The 6,195-nt window shown below is 32.1% G+C and overlaps 1 pseudogene; it reads right to left on the bottom strand.

Moving 5' to 3' along the window:
• Positions 1–644: 644 nt before the first annotated feature.
• On the bottom strand, positions 645–2,707 carry LOC139846396 (adenine DNA glycosylase-like; annotated as a pseudogene).
• Between the last annotated feature and the right edge of the window lie 3,488 nt (positions 2,708–6,195).

The raw sequence follows: 6,195 nt of genomic DNA, 5'->3' as shown, positions 1-6,195 counted from the left end.
CAAAGTGTATCACACACATTGCATTGAAGCAAAATTTGCACGCTGACCAGGTTTCCTAGTGTGATCAAGTCTGGTTTATCTTGATACGAGACTTGCTGCTCTACTCTGTTTAAACTTTTGGACCATATCGTAAGCCTGCATATTCAGTATTGTGTCGTTATTCATTTATATGTCATTATTGTAAACCAAGATCACTAGAGAAAAAAATTATGTTTTTATGTAACTAATCTTCAAACAGATTTATTTCAGTAAAAAAACTATTTGAATCTTTTTGCATTAAATGCCGAGCCCACATGATTTGGGATTTATCCTGACTAAGTTGTAGCTCAGGAAACCGATCCTTTAATAAGGATAATGCCTCCACTTGGATCATAGGTCCACGTTACTAGACCGGCGAGAAGTAAAGTCTAAATAGCATTTAAATATTTTCCATCACATTTATTTGCAACCTATGTGGGACTAGTCGTTTGTTTTGTTTTTCCTTTTTAACAATACGTAACACAAACGAACATCTTTTTAATATCGATATGTTGCAAAATTCCAATTGGTCTCCCTATTTTGAACCATTTAGTACATGAGGTGTAATTCTAGCCAAATTTCCTATCTAGTAGTAATTTTATAACAGAAAATTTGAAGTAGGACTATCAACAAAGTGTATCAAGTCTGGTTAATCTTGATACGAGACTTGCTGTACTCTGTTTAAACTTTTGGACCATATCGTAAGCCTGCATATATTCAGCTAGCGTTTGTCAAAAGCCATAATTAAACATCATCTTTCATCATTCAGTGAACCATAGAATTTCAAAGCACAAAAATTAGTAATTAGTGATGAATGAAAAGGTAAAAAAAAAAAAAAGTTGTAGTAATTCCATATCTTGACAAGGGGTATCTAAAAGGCCTAAACTGAGAGTTCAATGAGCAGATTATAATTATTAAAAGTGTTATATATTTTGGCAATAATAATAATAATAATAATAATAATAATAAACTTTAAAGCCACAACATGTTTACCTTTCTAACTCCAGTTGATAATCCCAGGGTAGCAATGGTTTTGGTATGTACATACTTATAAGACATCATTCCTTTATCCTTCATTTTGTTCAAATCTGTAACCAAATAATAACACTTTCTATAAAACAAAATTGTTATGATATAGAAGGTTGTAGAAATTATAAGCACAAGTGTTCGTCCCATTTATCACATTTTCTTTATAGCTTGTTTATTTTCCCATTTGATCCATAAATAAAGGTTACTTGATTGTAACCATAACATTATACATCATGTGTAACATCTCATATACTAACATTAAATTAAACTTGACACATTTCTGTTAATTAAATAAACTTTAAATTACCTTGTGAGCGTAGAACCAGTAGCTCGATATACATCTTGAGACGAATGTGAGTAAAGATATGAACATATTCTCCTATTTCTTCTCTTGTAACTATATTCGACTTCCTATTAAGCTTTAAACCAAACGATTTTTTCAAAAAATCATCAACAGCCGATCTCCTTGTTACCAAATCAGTTTCTCCATCCAAAGAAACTGACGGAAACTCCCAAAGACCAGCAAGTAAACCCCCTTCTGGTCTCTTAACTAATAAAAACTTATTATTTCCCATATCAAAATTAATCAATTTACTTTCTTCACCTTCTTCTAATATTTCAACGACACTAACGGCCGAAAAATCCCGCCTTTGTTTCACCTTCGCAACTTTAGTCGGATAATCAGTAACAAGTGCTGACGGGTTATTCTTGGACTCTGAAATTGCACTACATTGACCAAAAACCGGGCAGGATGAACAATTAGGGCTTAACGGAGTACATAATGTAGCACCGAGTTCCATAAGTGCCTGGTTGAAATCACCGGGCCTAATAGGATCAACTAGTTGCCCCGCTAGTCTCCTGTTAAAAGTATCATCTTTAAATGATAATCCAACGTTATCTGAAAAGGAAGACGTAACTAAAAAGTGAACATACCAGATGTTTTTGACAGTTACATTGTCTTTAAGGTTTGCAGAAATTGTCTTTAATCTAGCAATCACCCTAATAACATTTCCGTCAACCACAGGTACTGCCTAGATTAATAACATAACATGTGTTAAAATTACAAACGTGTACAAAAACAAGAAATGGAAGAATTATTTTTTTAACTACTCACCTCGTTGAAGGCTATAGAGGCAATTGCACCAGCTGTGTATTCTCCTATTCCTTTAACCTTACGAAGATCATTTACTGATCTAGGAAATCGCCCTCCTTCTTCAACAATCATTTTTGGCATATTTTCTGAATAATAATAATAATAATTTATAATACCTCAATAGAAGCTTGAGCTTGGTGATGAACAGAGGGCCATTTCTGAATCCATCGATTGAAATAATCAATAACAGTTTGAACCCTAGTTTGTTGAAACATGATTTCAGAAACCCATACAGCATATGCTTTTACATCAATATCAACATCATCATCAGAGTTGATTCTACGCCATGGAAGGTCTCGTTTGTTATCATCGTACCATTTTAACAACGATGCCATGATTTTGTTAACTTGGTGTTGATTAAATTTAAGAGCATCTTCTATGTCGTTGATTGTAGAATCTTGTTTAGGTTTTGATTGACGTGTTCTTTTGTTGGATTTGGTTACCATATTAGCATCTGCAACAGTCTTGTTGTTGTTGTTAAGTTTCTTGTTCTTCATGTTTGGATTTTGGAAGTGAGCAGAGGTTAGTGGGTTTCCCGCTTCAGTTAGGTTAGGGCGCTGCAATTATATACTCCGTATTTCTGCTACTAAATTCTTTTTATTTTTTTTATTTTTTTAAATAGTCCCTTTTCCACTTTAGTTTAGCTCTAGTGGTCCCCACCCTGTTGGTGGTGGCCACTGACGGTGATCTACCACCATGAGAAGGTGGTTACGAGGTGCTGACTTCTGTGGAGGTAGGGTGATCTACCACCATGTTGGTGGTGATTATCCGACATTAAAGGGAATCAAAGGAGGTGGTGGTGGGTGGGTCTTCGGTTGCGGGTTTGGGTGCTTAATAGTCGTAGGTGTGTTTCAGATCATGTTCCTTTCTTCGGGGTTGGACCGGACGACATTCGCTCGGTTGGAGATCTAATCTAGATCTGGGGTTGATCTGGTCTTTTGCGGTTCGAGAATTTTATTTGACGGCATGTGATGTTGTGATCGTTATTGATGTTCTGTTGCAGTTACGATCGACGTTCTCTCAATCTTCACCATTCCTTATGTTTGTTGCTTTTACTAGTGTAATTATTACATATGTATTCATGTTGACTTTGTTTACAATTCTTTACTTCCCTAGTTAATGTAATTAATTGTAATAATCCCTGTGGGATGGACATTCATTATAGAATTGTAATAGTGGGCAATATCATATCTATGCATTGCACGGCTTGTTCCAAATTTCTATACTTCAAAATTTATGTTTAACTTGATGTTGGTCTTAATCTGTATATGTCTAAATATGATTTTTTTTTTTTTTTTTTTTTTTTTTTTTTTTTTTTGCATATGTGCTTGCGAAAAGTTGTACATTTAAGAATGATTCCCCATCATTCATTGGAGGAATTGCTCGAAAACACATAAAAGAGATTATAGATTGTATTTCTACACAATAAGTGACTTGGATAGTTGAGTTATATATTTTGTGTTGTTACAATCACACTTTGTAAATGTTGAGGTAAACGTTTAAAATACCCCGTAGCATAAATTAATAGAAGGATAATTTCTATACAAACTCTAAATATGATATAGTTAACAATGATATTGTTTTTATTTTTTTAAAAGGCAAAATATTATGCAATCTTTTTTTTTCTCCTTTTGTTAGTTGCAATCTTTGCAATTAGCTTAGGGCGGTGTAATTTGTTTTCTCTATTTCTTTCGTGGTGTATCGTGTTGTTAAGGTTGTCCAGTCAACCATGTACTATTCGTGATTGTTTAATATAAGTCCTTCTTGCTTTTCAAAAAAAAAAATATTATATTAAACACGAAGATTACAATACGGGCGGTCTAAAACATTAGTCGTCTTGAGCCTTACATTACACGAAGACAAACAGATTCACGAAACTAAAACAATGATATAGTAAACATGATGCAAAAGTTTGTTACGTTGTGTACGTTAGCAATGCATGAATTATTTAAAAGAAAACTTTTTCATTTCATCATTTTTAACATCATCATTTTTAACATGGTAACCATATTTACAACTTCGGATTTGATCGAAAAAAATGTTTATGCTAAGCCCAACAAATATCATAATATTAAAATAAACAAAGAGATGTGATTGTCTTACTAAGAGTAATGTATCAAGTTTCTTTAGTAATTAGTAATACACAGATTTCTATCCACTCGATCGAGCTTCGCCAGCTAGAAATTACTTGCAAAAAATAACAATAATATCCATCAAATCATCATTCGAACTAATTATAAGCTCGCCATGTTTTTAGTTCTACGTAATGCAAATTCAACAATGTAATCTCAAAGAGGGTGTAAAAAGTTCCTCTCTTTTCCACTTCATCTTCTCAAAATGCAAAGCTTCTAACTTTTGAGAGTAAATTAACAATGAAGCTAGAAAATGAGAGGAAAGTGAATGGTATAAACGTACATGTGATGATGTTGCACGGTTTGGTTATCTTTCTTGTACTATATATACTCATTCAATTAGTTCTACGTAAATGAGTAGACCGATGTTACTTTCCATAAAACTCGTACGTACTATTTCAAGCTTTATATATTTGTCTTATGTTGGTATACTAACCTTACCTTCAATGTTTTTGCACATCCACACATAAATTCTTCCAATGTTTGATAATCTTCATCAAGTTCATCCCAGCCTATGAAAACAACAATCTTGAAATCATGTATATTTCTTCAAAGAAAGTTTGCAAGCAACTTATAGCAACTTATTCTTCTTTTGTGAACTGAGTGTAGATGAAAAAATACAATAAAAAAGACATTAATAATATCGTTTTCAAGAATAAAAGATGATCTCCTTTTGGAGTAATTTTTATACCACATAAGAATCAAATAATCATGTTTGTAGTATTTAAGAAGTGTGAACTGAAATAGTTAATGAATACCGGGAGTATGACATAAAAATTTCTAACTTATCAATGCAACTACATGTAGTACCTAAAAGATCTACAGAAATTAAACATGGAAAATAAGTAAAACAAAGGGTCTAATGTAACAACATAACCTCTAGACAAAAATTAGGAGATACCAACCTTAAGATGTCATCGCTGATTTCTGGAGTAATAGTAATGATTCTTCTTCGATTTCTACGGTGTTCTGAAGTTGTTGTGCCTTATGACCTGTCACATACACACAATGTAATAATTTAGATTAGTTTGTTTACTGATGAAGGATATTCAAGAATCAAGAATATAAATGATGTTTCATAACTCATCGGAAAAATAGAAGAGATTGGTTATTAATTACTAAATTAATTTTAACAATGTAACTTAAAAGACTTCACAACATCAACTCAAATGTTATTTTTATTATTTAAAAGAATTAATTGTTCGTATCTTTTTTACCATAGATTTTTATCTTTTACTATAGATTAATTAATACATGGGATAAATCATATTTATTAGGCCATATTAAATCCTATGGGAGTCAATCTCTCTCTCTCTCTCTCTCTCTATATATATATATATATATATATATATATATATATATATATATATATATATATATATATAAAAGATATGTCGTTTCTTTGGCTCTGTTTGGATATCTTTGTGTATAATGTGTGTTTAAGATATTCGGATCCGTTTAGAGTAATTTGTTGATGTAGAGTAAGATTGTTGCATGTATCATTCATTCTACATGAATGATTTTTTTTTCCGGCGAATATATATATATATATATATATATATATATATATATATATATATATATATATATAAAAGAAGATCGTAAAGATCTGGTGGAGTACACAAACGATTACAATTGAAAGGCCTCGCTCTGATCGTCCTACTCAATGGACGATAACATTGAAATAGAGCGAACACATTGAAAATGATTGAAAATGAAATTGAAAGATACAATACAATCGTACATTCCACCAAACCTAAATCTAAAACTATATAAAAACTAATCTCGTATCCAACACCGCAATCGCCACTAAATAGAAGCCGCACAACTAAAAAGAATGTCGGGCACTCCAGCAACACCTAA

Source organism: Rutidosis leptorrhynchoides, chromosome 1 (genome assembly GCF_046630445.1).
Source record: "Rutidosis leptorrhynchoides isolate AG116_Rl617_1_P2 chromosome 1, CSIRO_AGI_Rlap_v1, whole genome shotgun sequence".
Lineage (NCBI taxonomy): Eukaryota > Viridiplantae > Streptophyta > Magnoliopsida > Asterales > Asteraceae > Rutidosis > Rutidosis leptorrhynchoides.
This window is presented reverse-complemented; position numbering and strand designations above follow the sequence as displayed.